The sequence below is a fragment of the Plodia interpunctella genome, chromosome 24 (assembly GCF_027563975.2).
Source record: "Plodia interpunctella isolate USDA-ARS_2022_Savannah chromosome 24, ilPloInte3.2, whole genome shotgun sequence".
Lineage (NCBI taxonomy): Eukaryota > Metazoa > Arthropoda > Insecta > Lepidoptera > Pyralidae > Plodia > Plodia interpunctella.
The window spans coordinates 3,582,389-3,604,712 of NC_071317.1; the positions used below are offsets into that span (position 1 = coordinate 3,582,389).

Consider the following 22,324-nt stretch of genomic DNA (forward strand, 5'->3'; position numbering starts at 1 on the left):
AATGCAGACTAAAAATTAGGGACAGTACCACACGTTTCGACCTGTGCAAACGTGTCCAATTTCGGAATGGATATGGTACCTACTTCGTAATTCAAACCAAACGTGAATCTTGTATTTGAGAGATATTTTTAACAAATAAGATTGGGTTGCACCAGTCAACTTTGCCGTTAACTTAAACCTGCGTGCTTCCGTTTAGATAAATTTGCGTACTTTCCGTTTTTCTGCGTAGGTTAAAGTTAACTGGTGTTGTTTTTTTTTTCATTGAATGTGACATTATTGCGTACTCGCAAATTTTTATTTCATCAAATGTTTCAATCCATCGAAATGTTGATAAAACAAACAGTCTGAAAAAAAAACACACCTGCGTTCTAAAACCAATTAAAATATATAAAGGAAAGAAAAACAATGCTGTCCGAACAATATTAGATAGGCGGATTGAAACACAAGCATTCAACATATCTGAATCAATAGAACTCTTTTTTTAGGACAGAGCTTGTCTGGGTTTTCTGATAACGCAAATTGACTTGTCAATAATTTGACAGCTCGTTTGCTAAATATTGACAGCTCGTTTGCTAAATATATTTCAAAGTTATCAATAAATTGAATATAACTGAACAGTTGTTTCACATTCGAATTTGAAAATTAAAATAACTATAAAAAATTATGTACATTGAACATAATAAAATCCAACATTAAAACAAAAATCTCTATAGTACTGTCAACAGCACATCAAGTTACTCTGCGTGAACCTTTATTGCGCGGTAATAGCGGCGAGTTTGCAATGAATTTGGGTAGGTTGCTGTGCTGTTGACTGTAGGAAGTGGAAGCGAATTTCACTTTGAATAATGTTCGAATATAATTGAAATATAATTTTCTGTTAATATAAGACAACCTAATTTCGTGTGAGCAAAAATATTAATGGGGTATTATTTGGTTTCTCTCGGCCTATTACAATACCTGAAAAGACGCGTCTGACATTATTTCGAAATTGAATAATAATTTATTGTTAGCATCGGATCAAAATGTTACATTGACGCAGTGACCTCGGTGGCGCAGTGGTAAAGTGAGTGCCCCTGAACCGAGAGGTTCCCGGGTTCAATCCCCGGTCGGGTCATGATGGAAAATGATCTTTTTCTGATTGGCCGGGGTCTTGGATGTTTTTCTATATATGTATTTGTTATAAAATATAGTATCGTTGAGTTAGTATCCCATAACACAAGTCTCTAACTTACTTTGGGGCTAGCTCAATCTGTGTGATTTGTCCCAATATTTATTATTATTATTTATTTACATTTTCATTGGAAATCGAAACCATTTGTAGCTATCATTCAATAACATGTATTCGCATCACCTTATCCATAATAGAATCATTGTACTTACAGTTTTCAATTCATATATTTCTCTTTCAATATATACAACTTAAAATGCCGTCTATACTACAATATTTTCGTGCCAAATTTTATTAAAACCATTTCAGTCGTTTTTATTCACTGCAAACATAAAAATATATTTTTCTCACTCTGTTAACAATATTAGTATGTAATAGTAATATTACATTGTTATACACAATCAATTAGCCTATGGAGGAATATATGAGGAACCTATAATCAAGGCCTCGTATTAAGATACGAGGAGTAAATATAAGTACTTACTTTCCTCCTCATAAAGAAAAAGCCAACACTGCAAGTTAATTAGAAGGAAGAAAAAAAAAGTTATATTAGGTGGCAATAAAAACGGTTTACGACAAGATGAGCGCTCCTTATTGTGAACATCAAAGATGATTGTCTTACCATACATGTATACACACACACCCTGACATATTGCTCATACACGTGCTGACACGAGTTTGAGAAATACCCTGTTTCTTTTTCAGAAATATACGCGGATCACGTGTCTCCATTAAAACGTTCAGTTGTCGGGATTCGTAATTTTTTGTTGTCAAAATGGATAGGGAATATGTATCAAGATATATTTTTTAATAGACAACACTTTATGGCCCGCGCTCTGAGCCTGTGACACGTGCAGCTCCGATGGACACAAACACAGAAACGGACACAATATACCCAGAACTGCAGGCAAACATGATCACAAGTACAAATATTTGCCCGCGCTGGAAATCGAACCTAGATCAGATTAACTAATAATTATATTAATCTTGAAGCGACGGTGACAAATGGCGGAGCCGCTTCTCTTTGAACCTAAAGGTCCCAAGTTCAAATCCTATTCATGCTACTTGAGTTTATATATCAATCTGACCCATAAATATGGTAGTTTTCACCACTTGTTCCGATGAAGGAAAACATGGCGAGGTAAATTGCATGCACAATGGTAGATAGAATGTCAATATAAAATATATCATGCGTTTGTGTCGGTACTTAAAAACACGATTTTGACATGTCAATGGTACTTACACAATTTGGACATGTCATTTATTATCACTATAACATTTTTTATATATAACATTAGACACGAAATAAATGCGGCGATTTAAGAATGGGCTATTTTTTTGAAATTTTGGCATTGAGTTAGCTGATACCTTGGATTAACATAAGGTTCCTTTTTATTACAAAAGTACGCGACTCCCGTAGGATTTTCAGCTAGTATTTCAATAGAAAACATAAGATACCATGGCTTACCTTTTTTTAAATAGCTAAACAAAGCGGTACAGCTTGTGTGGTAATTGTAGAAAGAAATGGCAAAGCAATCCATATGATAAGTCGCTGTATGAAGCGCGAATGATTGGCAACCAATATTAATTTAGAATGTTACTTTACCCTTTACATGTTTCGTTTCATTTTTTCAATTCTTTCTTTTTTGTGTTAGTATTATGTATTGTTCTTTCCTTGTGCGTGTTAGTTTTATGTATGTTTGCCTATATCAGTGCATTACTTCCTTGCCTCTTAATAGACACATTACTGTGTAATTACCCGCGTGTTTCCCCTGGCAGACACTCGTGTCGAGAGTCCTCCAGACATTTGTTGACAAATAAATAATGTACGGAAGTGGATTATTGTCAAATTTCTTCACGTGCTAATAGAGACGTTGACTTACCTGTGTATTTAACTAGTGTAAAGAAGTGAATAATTGTAGAATTTTCTCACAGTTGAGACTTTATAGCATGAAATTTTGCGATTCGATTTCGTGCGTTATTCGAATTGAGTTCATCGAAGAAAAATAAATAATTTTGACTAAGTTTATATGAATATGAAAAATGTTGGAACCAGCATTAATAGTATTTTTTTTATTTATTTAGTTACATAATTTTGTTACAAAAATTTCCACGAAAAGGGTACTAAAAATCTTGTGTCACTTCTGTACTAATATTATTTACAAGCAAGCGCTCTACGGTGTCCGATTGCGTTTGCGTAGACAGGCGCCGCTGTTGAGAAAGAGGCAATTTTTCTTTTTATAAATTGATATACGGAACCCAAATAGATGGTATTACGTACACTAATAGCCGGGAAAAATAAGGAGTTCTTATACATTAGGGTTGCTTGCTTTGTTGCTGTCCTCTAATAGATTATAGGTGGATAATCTGTCGTATCATATCACATCAGTATACATACATCAATAGAGGAGACGAAATTTTGCCGGTCGTGATTTATACATATTAAAATTGTATAAAGTATTAGCGCTAATACTATAGTCTAGGCTTCGCTCGTGTAAAAACATAATCAATTATACCCCTAAACCTTCCACTATCTATTGGTGAAAACCGCATAAAAACCCGTGCAGTAGTTTTTGAGTATATTGCGGACAGACAGATGCGGTAGAGGACTTTGTTTTATAATACGTAAGGATAAGGATACTCAAATTTGAATGAAATGTGTGAAACGCACTCAAATTTCTAAAAAAAAGTAGGCACCACGGAGCAAAAATAAATATATATTTGGTCCGTAGTAGTCGCTATTTATTGTTAAACAAATCCTTGTATTCTTACATATTCTAGTGTCGTAACGCTTACCAAACCGATAGTTCCAGATTCATCCACTGAATTCAAATTAAGAAGGCAAATAGAATTGCTATCTGCTACATGGACACTAACATCATCGCTGACTAAACAATAAGTGTGTTTGACGATTACATGAATCTGAGCAGTCTATTAGGTACATATACTGTGAGAGAAGTGTGTGGTTTTATTAAACCACACTATTAACTATTGTTAAACAAGAAGACAAACAGAATTTTGTTTAAGAGTTAAAATAATTTTCTCATTTTCCATAGGACTACGCCATTTTTTAGTAGTACGATCACCGATAAATAAATGTTTTATAATATTATTTAGGTAGGTAAGTGAAGGCAGGTAATATATTTTAATTTTAATTTTAGTGTAAATACATTAAAATTAGCAAAATTTAGAATTAGCAAATAAAATAAATATTTAAAGTTATTATTTAAACATGGTTTCAAATTGTTTTTTGAATTTTATGTTCGACCACATGCCATTGTGTCTGAGGAGAGAAGTAGTAAGTTCTTCAGAGTCTAGTATGCCACTTCTATTGTGAGATTGATTCAAAATTCTGTGCACACAGCAGACCTTTCATTGGTATGCGGGACTCGAATCAGGCACAGGTACATAATTCTGACTTCAGTGAGGACAACGAACACTTCTGTTATTTGCTCGTCTGTGGAATATCTGGATACGAAATTTATTATTTGAATGACCTATTGAATCCAACTGAGTTCTGACTAAACTCTCGACTGTGATCGATAAGGGCTAGGTTCAAATTCAACTTGTGCCAAATAAGTTGATATGTTAATTTGACTCATTCGTTTTCATAGAAAATCTGCTTGATTCCCTCACAATGTTTTCCTGACTCTGACTAGAAATTGAGTCCAGTATGTTGTGTTATGTATACTGTCACTAAATGTCATTTTTGTTTTAAATTCTGCATACCAGTGACGGTGTAACATATCGGACTTCAAATTATTAATTATATTGATGTATACAACATCAAATAATAATTAAATGATTGTATCATGTTACTAAAAATATTTTTTCATATAAAGAAATAATTTATTGCTCAATATAAAAACACTATAAAAGTTTTAGGTCGTTACACTACATTTTCTATATGAAATTCAGTTGTACACACGAGTTTAAAATATTAAAACAAACGTTACAGCTCCCTGAAACTACAATGTTACTAACTTCCGTTGCGCCGCAGAATGTTTATGACACGTTATATTTCGTCCTATTATTCTTACAAAGTCGGTGTTGCAACTACAAACACTAACAACCCGTTTTCAGTGACCGCAAACCCTAGGTATGAACCCAGGGTTGTTACCTAGTTGTTGTTTGTTCTTAGGGTCACCAACACCGACTTTGTAAGAATACTTTGGACGAAATACTGCATATTGAAATTGAAATTTAAAAAAATAATTAGCTAGTAGTAAAGGAAGGTGTCGGACGACCTGCGATGAGATGGGCGGACGATATAATGAAAGTGGCAGGTTGTACATGGATGAGAGAGGCCTATGCTCAGCAGATGATGAGTACAGGAAGTATTATATAATCTGTGCCTGTAGTATGTAGTTTAAAGTGGACGTCAAGAAGTGCTTTTGTAAGCCTGATTATTATAATATATACTAGCACTCCGCGGTTTATCATTCGTGTGATTATTTAAATGTTGTAATTATTTAAAACAAAATATTTGCGATAAAGACTTACGTTTTTAATTTTATCGCGCTAGCGCCACCTACTTCGTAAAGCGCCATCTACTTCGTAAAGCTCCACCTACTGCGTAAAGCGCCACTATCAGATTTTTTGACCAAATCCTACTTTCAGGATAAAAAGTAGTAAGAGTTTATCCAAGCGATCCAGCTATGTTTATACCAAATTGAATTAAATTTGGCCCAGCCGTTTGAGCTTGAAGAATAACAAACATCCGAAGCCCCGGGGCGCACCTAGTTTCATATAAGAGTGAACCTGAAATACATAATAAAATTTCTTCTAAACTTTTTGCCATTTAGAAAATACATTTTCAAACTAAATAAATATATTCACTCATTTAAACTTCAAAAAAGAAGCCTGTCTGTCAGTAGGCTTTGTTTTTTGAAACATCAAAGGTAGATAGACACATGAAATATTCATTGAATGTGTTTTCCATTTTCAAAAGTCTCAATAAGGGTTGTAAGACTATCAACTAAAATCAGCCATAAAAAATACGAAGAAGAAGCTATACGGTGAAATACTGGCCGTAAAAACTTTTTAAACGCAAACAGTTATCGGCAAAAATATAAAAATCAAACAATAAAGATGGGAGATATAAGGCAGCTTCGTCGTGTCGCCTTTATGAGACGTTTTAAGCTATTGTTAAACTTCCCAGTAGTTCCCGTCTCTCCCAGAGCCTTTGGAAAAGCGGACTCATGTTTATAGCCAAAATCAGAGCTTAATTCTTACGTACTTTTAATACCTCATGAGAAAGTTCGTTAAGGATAGTATTCTTATTAGCAATGCAGATTTATAGGGTAAACTCATACCTTTAATCCAATTACATAGCTTAGGATGGGCTAGCAGTATGCGGATTACAATTAACCAGAGCTACCAGCTGATGATTAAAATTAAAGTTTCAAAAGTTACTTTTTGGTTTAAGCACTTAATTTATATTTAATTTTGAAAGGGAATCATGTGCCCTTAGAGAGCGTAGGCGATACTAAAATAACTCCAAACAAAACACTAAACACAATATATAAATAGGCGTCACTGAATTCGCGTTACAATGTACGGCCTATATTACCTATATGTTTCGTTGATATTGATTTTGTATGATACCCTAAACCTAAATCAGACGTTTTTAAATAGTGGTCTTAGGTTAGTACACTTTGCAAACGGGTTTTAAAGAGAAGGAATATACTTTCAAAGTTCGGGCACGTTTCAACTGCACAGAGTCGGATTTCATAGAAGAATGCTTCATGGGCGGTAACTTACATTTAAGGCTTGTGCACATCAACTACATGATGTGCCCGCGTGCATCTTCTTATATGGAATTGTTTTGTATTGTATATGGAATTGTACTTTACGCGTCTAAGCATATGAATTATACACTTTAGAAACATCGATTTACAAAGATTATATGTAACTCACTTTCAATCCACCCTTGCAAATTTTCTCATGATGATCTCATGATCTCATTCCTTCACCGGAAGTAAGTGGTGGTCGATGAAAACTACTATACATGAATCAGATTGTTATACAAACTCTTGTGGTACGAGTAGGATTCGAACCTGGAACCTTTCAGTTCACAGTCTTTAACCATTAATTACACCACCACCGCTTCAACAATAGGTATTTGTATTCGAGGGTTAATCAAGCTGTCAAAATGTCATTTACTTGATATGAGAGTTCTGCAAATGAAGATGTGTTTGATGATAATGATCTTCAGTATCAATGTGGGCACAAAGCAGTCGGAGACGGAGATATTAACGCGATAATCTGCTTCCAGCTCCAATGAACTCCGAAACCTACATATGACATGTTCTGAATAAAGCTGCGCGTATATTGCAGCAAATTGACGTCCCTGCATGGCCTCGAATGTATCCGATTTATTTGACGTTTCTAAGTGTATGTTAAGGTTTAATTTCTGAATAAATCTTTGGTTTAGGCTGGGCTCGTTCATATATGAGAGAGAGAGACAGAGATGTCCATGTGTTGAGGGCAGTCTTCGGAGGTGAGTCCAGCACTGTCATCTCGCATTTTAAACACAGGCAGGCTCAGAACAGAAAAGTGTATATGTGTACTGAAACAACATGACGCGCATTTAGTTCTTGCAACCAGACTTTGCTCCTGTATCCCTCATTTAAAATACCACGTTATTTGCTCTTCGTGTACTTAACAAATTTGATCGAAACATCCAGAAAATATTACGTGATTGCAAAAGTTCTCACACAAATTCTCAGATCCACATATTGTAATATATCAGTAGAAAGTAATATAGGGATACAATACAATAGAATTTAGGGTATCTCAAAAAGTAAAAACGAATATACGACTTATCCTTCTGAACGCCTGTTTATCAAGAGTCTCTTTTTCAAAAACGCATGAAGATGCTTAGGCAGCTGTGAAAAAATTAAAGTAACAAAATATTTAATGTTGAAATATCTTCGAAAAATTTTACTTTGTAGGAAGCGCGATAATATCAGAATGCGAGAATAGTATCACTAACCGCTGCCAGTGGCCGTTGACCCTATACAATCAGACTACTTGTTTGACATCGTTCCGCTTACTACAGCTTAATTGAAATATATACAGTTATGTACTTACATTGTCTATGTGATTGTATTGTGATCATTTATTAATTCCTGTATTTTATACAATTTTAAAAACGCCTAATAAAAATCCACATACTTAACACATAATATAATCCAAATTCTCTATTCAAGAATAGAGATAAAACATCCTTGGGCTATCTGTTGTTGCCTATTAGCTGCCAATGCTGTATATTCCTTACTCACCTCGTATGGTTTTCCTTAACCACCTTATAAGACATCCACGGGAGGATAAGGAGTGATGCTATTCTATAGATCATATTCTAGGGCGGGACCACACGCTATGATATGACGCAGATAGTGATTAAATAAAAAAGGCTGATATTTATAATTCTGACAAATTCTTCAAAATTTTGGTTGTAGTCCTGTCTAATGGAAATAGGTATTTAACTATAATAGAAAAGAGGAGACGACCGCTATATTTTCAACTAGCATAAAATATATCTCTTTTCTACCGCAAAGGTTGAAGGTTTAGACACGACAGAGTTTCTTGTTAGAAAATATAATGATTAAATTTTTGGTTCTGGAACATCCTGCTTAATGGGAGTTTGAGTAAGCATTCAACTTAAAAAAGGACGCCCGCTATATTTCCAATATGGGCCCATAAATCGTAATTTGAACGTGTATTGAGTTGAGTCCCTAAAATGTAAAAATTCGGAATGATCGCGTGAAATGCAGAAGGATGGTTCTCTTCCTGTAAAAATAAGTAGTATTTTTCTTTGTACGAATCAAGTATACTTTAATGCTCTTTGCCATATCTTTTAATCTTATATTTAGTTAGTTATTTACTTATATAATAATTTCAGCTCAATCGATGAAAGATATCCGTTTCAAAATTGAGTTACAAGATTCCATCTAAACATACATACTTACCATACATTGCAAGTTAAATAAAAGGTTGTTAAAAACTTGAATCAAAGATATTTCCTGATTTTCTTGAAATAGTGGATCGATATAAGTGGAGGGAGGGTTTTCCTGCAGGTCGTCAACCGCGATATTTTCATTGCCAAAAAGATTTTCTAAGTGCCAAATCATATACGGTACCCTAAAAAGGGTACAAATATCGCCAAGTCATGAATATTTATGGCCATAATAATCGGCTATGGCCCGGGTTTGGCAGAGTGAGTTCGCGAAATTAATCATTTTCATATTTTCGATTCTTGATGTATCAGCTCTGTTATTCTAATTTCAAAATTGGTCGGCCATTTTGCGGTGTTTGTAATTTTCCACATGTTATTGTTACGATTATAGAATAATGTTTTTGTATGTATTTTCAAGTAATAAAAATAGATGTCTTGTTTTTATTGGTGTATCTAACACATCTTTTAGTGGATTTTAAAACTAATGGTACATAAAGCACACATTACAAAAACTTCACATTCTTTTGTTGTTGGTCCTAGAAAAACTTGCGTTAATGCTCTAAATGCCTTTGGCACTCAATCCTTTTTGCAATATCTAACGCTGTATCTGCGGAACCCCTTTTTGTGGCTGTCAGCTTTCAGTACCCAGTTTAATTTGCCCGATTTCCGGTTCTGTTGAATATTTTTTATGCGTAAACCGGTTAGTAGCCAGTAATATGTTTTTTTTCCGAACTAAAACTGCAATGAAAAAACTACTATACTTCCTTTTTTCAACATATGTGCAGGTTAAATGTGTATTGTGATTGCGTATTGGGTTTTATTATCTCCATTTTAGGCCTGTTTGTGCTCCGTTGTTTATTTTACATATTACAAATTACAGGTTTAGTGGTTGTTGGTTAGTATAAAATGGTCTAAAAAAATATTTTCCTTTTTCAAGCGCTTAAATCGTGCCTTCATTAAGCGACGTTGAGAAATGTAAGTCTCCAAATAAAATAAGTAATTGATTACACAACTGCGATTGGTATTCAGAGGGTATGGAGAGACCTCTAACAAGGCTGGCACAACCCAATATAATTGAATAAAATCCGCAAGCTGCGAATTTTTATTGAAATTTCCACACCGCCCGGCCAATTTCCCGCCCTGAGCCAGTTTTAACCAGATTTTACCAGAATTTCACATATACATTTTGTGTTTAATTCATTTACTTCGGACAAAAGGATTCAAGTTTTAAGATCAAATTGGAAATTATAAGTTAAATTCGGTTTTCTGGATAATAACATGGACATTGTATACTATGATTTATTAGCCAGGGTGCAGGTTTCCTCACGATGTTTTCCCTCACCGGTAGCAGATGGTGGTCTATGAAAACTACTACATATACATGAGTCGGATTGGTATACACCACCGGATCAAGATATCTTTATATCTGAACTCGGCGTTGGGTACTGCTGGACTTGTTTTTTCTTTTTTGTTGATCTATGAAAGTCGGGAACCGAGTGTATTGCCATCTCACCACAGAATAACAAACAATCTTTTCATTGGTAATCTAATGAAAAGATCCTTATCGACTTTGTGTCCTCTAGACTGTGACAATATTTTGTTTTTATTTGCACGATTGTAACATCATTGGAAAGAGATTCTTTTATTTACTAGTCTGCTCAAACCGGAGGATAATATTTAAGATTCGCGGGCAAATATTTGTACACATGTGACTACATATTTGTCTGCGGTTTAGGGTGTACTGTGCTGGTTTTTGTGTTTGTTTCTATCGATGCAAGTGTATGGTTTTGTACACGAGATTGTTGAAAAAAAAAAGTGTCTTTTTATAATTGAAGATATTTTTGATCTGATTTAAAAACCTTTTTGCTTAGCATGGGCTGTTGTCCACTATTTATTTACTTGTTTTCATCCGAAGCCGGGGAGGTGCTAGTTAGATACGAGAATAACGATTTACCGAGTTTTTAATTAATGCTTTTATGTATTTAGTTTTAGGGATAAAAGCGAAGGACTCGCCTCGCTGGCCCTAAGTCAACATTTCTTGTTGATCTTCAATTAAGTCCGCCCAGCGCCCGCTCAATAACAGACCAAACTTTTTTATTATTTCTATCAATATATTATTATTTCTATTAATACGGAGAAGTTGAATGTTTGGAAAATGAACGTAATTTTTACACAATAATGACGTATTTCTAAAGGATTTCTCTTTCTTGTATGAGTGAAATGTACGATGTAACGAAGTCTATAGTGTATTTTATCAAGTTTATGAAATTTTTTTTCTAGATAGGAATACTTACATCCTTATCCTTTCCTGTCATCCCAAACAAACTTTTGTTTCATATTATAAAACAAAGTCCTTCGCCGCGTCTGTCTGTTCATGATAAACTCAAAAACTACAGCACGGATTTTCATGCGGTTTACACCAATAGGTATTGTGATTATTGATGAAGTTTTAGGTGTATAATTTATTATGTTTTTATTCAAGCGAAGCCGGGACAGGCTGCTAGTATTTAATTGGATACGGTTGTATATTTAATTTTTTCGTTTTCAGTTATAGAACCCTAAGAAGGCCTTGACTTGACATATTATATTTCCCAACAACAACCTCCAATACGTTACCGTGTTCTGTGTTACCTGGCCTCTCAATCAAATTTTCCTCAATTCACCCCAATCGATAGGAAAATTTTCCTTACAAGTAAGACGAAATTATGAAGATTAAGAATTTCAGAGTAATTGTTTTTTATGATATGCATGACAAGATGGTGCATCCATTGGCTCCGGACGAGGAAACCAAGTTTTACATGTTTGGTTTTCTGTGTTGAACAAGACTTGATGATGATGATTTTTCGTCTTCCGTTAAATGAGACAAAATTACTCTGACGCCAATAAAAGCTTGTGTCATTAATGACATTTGTGTAAAAAAATATATTAATTTTCATTCGCATATCTTCCGAAATCATAATAACATGTAAAAGTGTCAGAGAGCCCGCAGCGAGACGATGATGATGACGATGATGGATGGATGGATGTTTGTTTCCGCAGAGTGTCAGAGCATCAGATACGAGTATAAAATACTGCAGATGGCCCGTCTGATTATTATTCAAAATTCTCTGAGACAAATATAACAGTGTTTGTGAGAATTTGGGCAAAGCGATTATTTTGGACCGAAATCACAATGGCCGCTAATTTAATCCCATTTCTGATTTAACAATGAGATTATTATTGTAGATAAATTGCTTTAGATATTAATAATATTTTGTACAAATATATAACGTAGCTAATCGTATCGTCTTTTGTTTCGAAAAGGAAATGGATATACCAAAGTAAATAAATACTACCTTAGTAGAATTTATTAATTTTTCTAGCTGCGCCCGGGGTTTTTCTTCATAAGTTTAACTTCAAAGTACCCTATGTGTTCTACCCGTGTACCAAATTTCAAAATAATCGGACCAGAAGATTTTACGTGGAAGAGTATCAAACATACACACATACATGCTTACAAACTTTCGCATTTAGTCTGCACCAGCCTTAAAAAGCAACGCCGCTAAATTAACAACTCCGACAGAGCATTTTAAAAATTCAAGACAGTCCACATTCAATAGAAAATGTATTATTCTCATCCAAATTGTTTGTCGATTTTTTCCCAAAAAGAATTGTCTAAGAGTTTTCAACACTTGACTAAACTTTTTCGAACAAGACACTGTTTTCAATTGTTTTTGTTCGTCTCAATTTTAATGGAATTTATGGACTTGTATAAATTTAGATTGAAGCGTACGCAGTTACTTATTTCCTGAATTTCGTTAACTTTTAAACGAACTTAATACGAAGTTAAGTTTATTATTTGTTTCTGTTGTAGTTTTTTTAACAGCTATTATCATGAGGAAACCTGCACACTTGTTGACAGTCTACCTGCCACTAGATGGAGGTCAGTAGTCGTAAAAGTCATGTGAGATGCCTTTAGGCGACTTGAATAAAATCTGACACCAGTGTTAGCAATACCACACTAGCTATGAACAGCTATTATGTAACCACGTATGTTTATTGTTACGTCCTTGACGTGATGAATAAATAGTTCCGTTCTCTATTTATTCATATTTATTAACCCCGACGACATAAGGAGGGGGTTATAGGTTTAACGTGTCTGTCTGTAGCAGCCAAATGGCTCAGCAGATTTTTATATGTTTGTTTTTTTAAGATCGAGAGGGTTTTTCATTGTAAAATGTGTATTCAGCCTTTTGGAAAGCGTCAGCTCTGACGGAATGAGAGGATATATAATATAGAATATAATATAGGATATTGTTAAATTTTATCCAACAAAAGAATAATTAAGTGATTCGGCGAATTTCAGAAGTTTTTGCGGGACACGCGTCAATATATTGCAGCCTCAGTAATCTTTATAAATTGCTCGCGTCTCTAAATTAAATCCGAGTGCTAAACCCAATATTTCACTGAGGCCTTTTTTTCATTGACTGTTAACAATTTAGAAGTGACTCTTTCATTCATCCCTTGGTATATCCAGCTTTCTCCGCAGTGAAGTCCTGACGCACGAGAAAATAAATTGAATGACTTGTTGAATGTGTATTAAAGTAACGAGTACACTTACCTAACTACGGAACCCGTTTTATTGATGTGATTGTGTTGAATCAATGTTAAGTTGTATAATTTGCATTCAGTATAAAAATAAACTTATATAATTTCGTGAATTAGAAATGCACAATGTACTAGAAATAAGAGTATGTTTATGTGGAGTGAATAAGACAAAACAAATAACTTTAAATGACTTGCTTTCGGTATTTCTCCTCAGCAATGGTTGTTTCAGAATGGCAGTTTTTTGTAGCATTTTCAGAAATACGATATTTAAAAATTGACGTGAAAAAGTGCTTTTGAAAGTCAAATTTCTGAATAATGAAAAAACTTTAAATAATATTTAAAGGATTACGTTTGTATCACAGAAACATAAAAATATGTCGTGACTAAGTTGTTTGCCTCTATGGCAATACAAACTTCCCTCATGCGACTTTTTGTCGGATTTGTCGCCTCCTCGCCCTTCTATCGACTTGCTGGTTATTCTGAGCAGTTTTTGTGTCACATTAGATTATTATTTATAGCGACCATTTAGATGATACTATTACATTTTATATAATACTAGCGCTTCTGGCTTCGCTCAGTTAAAACCATAATAAATTATTCATTTAAACCTTCCGCGGTAATTACACTATCTATTGGTGAAAACCGTCCGGTTTTTTTTAATTTATCACGTTCAGACAGACTTCTTTTTATGTCTAATATGTAAGGATAGGGATGGTACCTCGTCTCTCTGGTCTTTCCTGCCCTAAATAGGACCACTACGAGTCCTTCTATGGATGTCGTAGGAGGCAACTAAGGGATAAAACGCCTTGACCGTTGATACGCCACAGCGAAGAGGGTTAACTGTGAAAACACATCTTAAATATAGCTGGTTATATATTTTAAGCGGAACTGGACCCGAGCTTTATGCCCACACAGCCTAAAATACAACCAGGATCATGTTTAGATGAGAGAGGTTATTACCTCGTCTCTTGATAGTTTTTAGGTTTAGGTTTTAAGCATTTTATTTCTCAAATAGAATATACAATATTCACTTACCGAGAAACTATGTCTAATATACATGTTAATCGACGAGCATAACACTTAATATTCACTTATAACTAACATGCAAAGCAATATGTACAAATATTATATTGGGCGTATCTGTTCAAAGATGGATAAGGAGTTCCATGACCCACCACGATGGCCAATTGGGGATTGGCGGCTTTTAACACAATGGTTGGTCATTGGATGGTTGACCAAAAATGTAGTATTATTATCTTGAGCTTCTCCGTGCTTCGGAAGGCACGTGAAGCCGTTGGTCGCGATTGTATTTGCAGTCATCAGGTGGTATCTAAATAATTGATTAACTTCTTAATTTTTAATTGGTTACCAAAATATGTACTGTGTATAGAGGGTAGGTACCTTTTTATGTTCACAAAGCAGTGTGATTAATGATAAAGGAGCCCAAGGGTAAAGAAGACAATACCTTTTGTACTGTGACTAAATTGACATAGCACACATAAGGTTAACAGAAGTATAACGACAATCCTATTTGTGATCACAGAGGGTTAATCCATCAAGTTATTCTGTATAACAGAATCGACAAAATAAATCCAATCTGTTCAACTGCCCACAATAGTATAATTTCTTGGCTGTACCTAACATATAAGATATAAAAAAAATCATTATTACTACTTAATATATTTTGGACTGGAAAAAATAAAAATCCAATTTGTTATACTGCTGAATGTAACGTTTTACGAATATGTTATACCCGTTTTTGTTTGTGTGCATCGGATCCACAATACAAGCTTATTGCTTAGAGTGGGTGGTGGAGTGTTGTCGATTTATTATATTATATATATTGTCGATTTATTATATTTTATATATTTATTATATATTGTATTTTTGTTTTCATAAAAAAGAATAAATTATTAACATTATCGCGCCTGTAGATATGTATGATTACCTTCTAATGAAACATTTACTGTAAAAAAGAACTCAAAAAGATCGGTTGGCTTTGACCTAAGTTAAACAGGCTTAAGTACAAAAAGATTCTTTAATTTGAATTCATGTCATATCATTATACAGTGACCATAAAATTCGAGGTACTTACTAGTAAAACATTAAATAGCATTACAAATTCTTGTTGAAATGTATTATGAACAGTGTAGCTGCCTTCAAATCAGATACCTACTTTTATTCATCTGTGAAAAACCACAGATATTACATGTGTCAAAAACAAAAAATATACGGGGCTTGTATGACAGTGGGCACGAGTGACGTCGCAAATGTTGGAGTAAATTAGTGTTTTAATTATGCTTTAATGAAGACAAGAATTATTAAATTTTACTATAAATAAAATGCATCAATTGAAGTGACACTATTGATTAGCGTGTTTCATTATGTAAATGCATTTATACATTTTGATTTATACACAAGCAACTACCCTGTTGTATTAATTAATTGTAAAAAAATAAAAATATGTTTTCACATTATAATACTGCATTGTAATATTCTTGAGTTATTTCACTCCATATCCACTGTAATACATATCGATGACGTGGAGTTTGTTCTTGAAATACCATCGGCACGGTCCTCGCTTGTAGCCAACCCAAAATCCTAAAAAATAAAAACTAATTTTAGAAAATATACATGACGTATGTCCACAGTATAATACAGAGACTTCTTCTTTTTGTCTAAATCTACAACGTCACGCTACACTAAATAATGTGTGTAATAGAACGCATCATTTACTTGTTATTCTTTGGTCAAAATGTATAAATACGCTATTTTATCGTTTTACAAAGCTCTGTCTTTTATTCCTAGTTTAGCTCGAATTTCCACCTTAGTATATCAGTTTTCAATATGTTTTTCTTCATACCTTTACGGTACTTAACTAACTTTTTGATTTTCCTTTAAGATATTTAATTGTCAAAAAAACCCTTTCTGGGATAAATCTGGCATTGTATGCGGCTCTAATTTATTGCTTTCTTTGAATGTGTTTTCTTTGTGTAATAAAGAGTTTACAAACAAACATTAAAAAAAAAACTTACTGGTTCCTTTTCGACAATTGTCCATATACATATCACAATAAGAGTTCAATTGTATCCTAAACTTTCTCTTTTTGATATATCTACTGTATGCACATATTTTGTATATCATGGTTCTGTAATTAAAAACAAATAAATATTTGCATATTTACATATCGACAAATCACATAGATTGATTCTTAGCCCAAAAGTAAGTTAGAGACTTGTGTTGTGGAAATGAACGATACTATATTTTATAAACATCCAAAACCCAAGAAAGTGAAAAAGATCATTTTCCACTTTGACCTGTCCGGGGACCGACCCGAGACCCCAATGTAGCAATCTGGGATGGTGATCATTAGGACACAGAGATCGTCAAAAAAATAAAATTATAAACTGATATCAAAATATCTATGTTCTCATTAATTTTATCTATGTATGTTCTTATTATGATGTTTAACATTAGCTATTTATGTAGGTACCACAGCTGGGCAAAAGTCAGTTATTATATCTTCTACGGCTGTGAAGTCCGGGGTAAAAAAAATAATCTAGAACTAAGATCCGGCTGCGATTTTATGACCCGCCTGTTTGAAGTCGATCCTCCATGGGAATGGTATTGTTGCCTATCAGCTATCTAGGCTATATTATATATATTAGTTGCTTTGTACGATATCCACGGGATGATATGCGGAGTGGTCCTATTCTAGGGCGGAACTACACGCCACGAAGGAAGAAAAATATATTCAATAATTTAATTAATTTATACTCACTGGGTGGTAAGACATCTTATATAGTCATCGTAACAACGGGTCTCAAATTGCGACGTTCTTTTCCAAGAAAGCATTTCATTCTGGTAATTGTAGTAATCAAATCGCTGCGTCGTATATTTACCTACATCCAAGTTCATCAAGTCACGTATTGCTGTTTCAGGTAGTGAGGTCTTCTCATCAAAAGGATCTGAATAAAAAAAAGAAAAAAGTTTTTTATGTCGTCAATGATGCAATGGTTTGAAGCACGCTGAAAACCGTCCAAAGTCTCGGAAGAAATTTTAGATAAGCTTATGCAATCCTAACTAATATTATAAATGAGAAAGTAAGTTTGTTTGTTACCTCTCCAGGCTCCATCAACTCAACAAATCTTCTTGAAATTTTGCATAAATATAGTTTGAAGTACGGGCTAAGCCGCAGGCAAAAGCTAGTTCTCCACAGATTGCTTAAGCTTACCAAAAATTCACTTCCGAAGATATGCCTGAAGAAGGAATCGGAAACGCGCAAACAAGTGAGACCAAGAAGTGAGAATAAAAAGTAAATACATGTTAACTTATCTATTTGAGTACCAGAAGGTGATCTTAGTACAAGCTCCTGTGCATACCAATGGTCCCGACTCTCATATTATATTTCACGCGCCAAAGAGCAGTACTTGCCATTGTTGTCCGTTTGAAGATATGCATTATAATTACAGGGTACTGTGGCCAAAATACGATTCTAGGCCACAAAGTAGGCAACGCACGTGTGACACCCCTGGTATAGTGTGTGTAATACTTATCCCCTTTGTAGCATCTCAATCTTTACCGATCTACTTGAAAATTGGCATAAATGCTATGCAACAAAAATAAGGAAACTCGTGTTTCAGGATTTCTTAAAATTTGACCATTTGAATAAGGGTGAACAGAAATAACGAATAATCCCACGCAAAATTTAATCAATTAAAGATGAGTAGACAGCTCAGCGGTAAACACCATTGAATTCACGTTGTTACTGTTGATGGTTCGAAACTTCAATTATTTTGAATTAAATCTGATTATCTATATAGGATGATTTCTGAGAAAGTTTTATTATGGTTTTACCCTAGCGACGCCCGGGACAGGCTGCTAGTATAGAAATAAAACAAAGAATACGCACCCCCTGTAATCGACTCTTCATCCTCGTCATCATCATAGTCCGCTGTTCCATTACCGGTCATATTAAATTGTGCCAATTGCGCTTGTGATGGAGTTTGTTGTTGAGTTGGTAAAATGACAATCGACACACACAACAACTGAAACAATAAGGCGCTCCTTAAAAGTGTGGTTTGAAGAAATAATGACCTGTTTATGTTAGTCATTTTGTTCGTAATGGAACAAAATTAGGAAACCCTGCCGTTTTATATAGCAGACAGATCGGCGTCTTAGCTAAATGATACACTTGATAAGGCAGCGCGGTATAGAGCGGTACCTCAATATCCATAGTTGATATTAATGTAGATGTTGTCACATGTATATAAGTAAGTATATGTGTAGGTGGTAACGTACAATCACGCGTCGTGTCAGTTTCAGCACAATTTACTCAGCTTCGGTCTGACTTGTAATATTACTAAGTCTATTTTCACTTATTGTTGACTATACTTATGATATGATAAGAAATTTTCAACAGCCGAAATTCACAGACAACAACTTTCTATAACCAACGTTCACTGAATCGGGACTGAGTTCAATACGATGCGATAAGTTCAGATTTAGAGATGACGACAATAAATTCGTCGCGTCGTTCTGCCTTGTCGTATTTGTAGCTCAGTTAGGACGCCGCGTTGTCAGTGACACAGAGTTGAAATGCTTGCGATCGTTACTGGTTCACTATCATGTTGATTAACAGAACTATCCATAGTGTATAATTCTAAAGTACTTATATAATTCTAAGGTGAATAAAGAATTTTGAATAGAATTTTTAAAATTTAATACTTATTCCCCATACAAATTCATATAGGAGTGAAGTACCGGGAGGCAGTATTTTAGAGAGATAGTGTCTGCACATAAACCCGTGCGCGACGACCTATCAGTACACGTGATTGTAATTATCATCAACGATGCTAATGAGCATTCTCAGACCCAATTGTCAATCAGAATTGAAAAATAAATTAAGTACTGACGTCTCATCAAATAATGTTATGCCGTTCTGCGCACCAACACGAATCAATATGAATAGCACCACGGAAATACACATGACTATAGTGCAATGACAGTTAAACCGATAGGTTCCAAGTTCAAATTCTACGAATTAAAGATCCGCTAGAAATCTACCAAAAATTTCAAAAAAAAGTCTACAAGAAAACAGAGTGTATAGGAAAATGTATAAAAGCGGACCCTGGGCTCAAAGGTTTACTGGCTAAGTAAACCGCTCAAATAAAAGAGAGAGTAGGAATGAAAAAAAATCTCATTCCTCTTTATGTTTCGCACATACCGACGGACCGAATTAGTCACCATACAATTTTAGTCAACCGCGACACCTAAATAAATTTCTGCCATTTACAAAAGGGGTTTTCTTGTAATTTAATTAAAGTAAGGGTATGGCCCGAACACATCCCATTTCATCCGGCTAAATCGACCGAACATGCCTAATTGGTTTGAGCTCTTGTATGCGACGACAGCCTAGAATGTTATTATATTTATTTTTGTACAGTCGACAGCATATACTTCAACTAACCACGTACCATAATACTCCAGAAAAAAATGTTTTGTTTTCCTTTCTCAACATATTGAATATACAAGTTTGATGACCTCTGTGGCCTAATAGTCATCATGCCGGACTGTTATACTGGGGATCCCGGGTTCGATCCCCGGTCAGGTTAACATGGAAAATGGGGTTTAGAAGTTTGTATTTATATGTTATAAAATATAGTATATATACAAGTCTCAAACTTACTTTGGGGTTAACTCATTCTGTGTGTTCTGTCTATATACGTAAATATATTTATTTATTTACAAGTTTTCTTAAGGAATATATAATTAAGGCTCACAGTCAATGGATGGGTCTAACATTCTACTTGGGGCAAAAAATGTTTTTTTGTATGTATGTTTGTAACGCGATAACTAAAGGTATATATAACTAAAGGTATATCTGTCAATAGAATATTTCTTAAGGCACACAGCCAATGGATGGAGAGTTTATAGATGGGATTCAGAATTGGGACATTGTGTGATTATGAAATTTGCTAAACTGCATAACGAGCTATATTGGAGAAAAATTGAAATCTTAATAAAAGTCGGTCAAATTTACAAATTCAGCCGGTCAATTTTTGCTGCGTGATAATTCGTTGTCTAATTGAAATTTCCCACATCGCTTGCAGTTTCCACGACAATGCATTATTATGATAAGCATGACATGGTGAATGCAGGATCGGCTCCCAACGATTGAACTCCTCAACGGTTTACGTCCCGGACATGGGTTTTTTGACAGGCGTTAAATGCCACAAGAACTCTCTGACGATAATAAAAGCATGTAGCAAGATGACATTTTTGTAAAAAAATTGTATGAATTTTCTTTAGACCCAAAAAGCGGCATGGTCGCAATAAGTACATAATACTTAGTTTGAAATATAGAGACGGACATAGAGTATACCTTTCATCCCGGAAATATAAATGTTCCCGTGGGAAATTTACGCGGGCAAAGCCGCGGGCAAAAGCTAGTTTAATATATTTATGAAGCAGAAAAGTAAATCATATAACCTAACGTAATTTGTTAAAAGCATAGAAAATACCCTCTTTGCGTCTAAAGCTAAATTTTGTAAGATAAATGATACCCTTTTAAGAGCAACCCATGTAAACAGTTAAGTAAAAGGGTTGTAATTATCATGTCCATATTGTTTTGCTTATGGCGCCATTACCATAATGATATAATCTTGTATTATCTTGCCCTAAAAGGAAATTATAAAAATATGCATGACACAGATTTATGTTTCCTTAATACTGTTTATTTGTACATGAAAAAAATATGCGGGAAAGTTTAACTTGGCGTTTATTCAATCTTTAAATTTCACCAATAAAATAAATAAGAACAAATACATATGTATCTATAAAACATACGTTGAGTTTTGTTTTTATGCGTATTTATTTATATCTGTTTCTATGTTGCGATGCGCTCTGTGTGTGGTTGGCATAGCGGTGTCGTGACACGTGACAAATAAATGTTTTTTTTCTTTTTTTCAAATTGCATCAGACAGTTATAGAGGGTTATAAAATACCTATATACATACGAAATGGTAAGATGCGGTATAAGGATTCTTTAGGTATACGAGTTTCAAGCTTAGTCTAGTCATCATTCGCGACCTCGGCAATGATACGGAAACCTCACTACGAGCACCTTTTTTAGAAATGTTAATATTAACTTGAAACGCCTAGAGGTAGATTTAAGCGTTTCAAATTAGCACCCCAAGGTACCAACCGTATCTTACCAGTTATTATGTATAGATATTTTGTAACACCCTGTACATAGGTCCAGCGTTTTGACACGTCATGACCCAATACATCAACAAATTAAAATAATCATATTTTCATAAATTGAATATTAATACCATTTACTTATTCTGACCAAATATGAATTCCGTAAGGAACAATATCCCCTTATCCAAATACTTCTGTCAAGTAACAGACAGGTCGTTCGTTCATTCGTTCAATCGAACGGTATTTCAATGTTGACTCGAAAACATAATATTTATTCCATTTTGCCGTTCCAAAACTAACACTAGAATCACAGAATCGAATAATCGAATAGAGGAAACCTCTTGAAATATTTTTCATATTTTCTTTTCAACCTTTGATGCATACATTGCTTATAAATCTGGCGT

The 22,324-nt window shown here is 34.3% G+C and overlaps 1 long non-coding RNA gene across 1 annotated transcript; it reads right to left on the bottom strand.

Annotated features, from left to right (window-relative positions):
- Positions 1-14,764: 14,764 nt before the first annotated feature.
- LOC128680607 (uncharacterized) lies at positions 14,765-18,849 on the bottom strand. The gene is made up of 4 exons (XR_010370237.1): positions 18,628-18,849; positions 17,497-17,683; positions 16,751-16,863; positions 14,765-16,316 (listed from the first exon to the last, which is right to left on the bottom strand). It is a non-coding gene; the product is annotated as an uncharacterized LOC128680607 (long non-coding RNA).
- Positions 18,850-22,324: the final 3,475 nt, after the last annotated feature.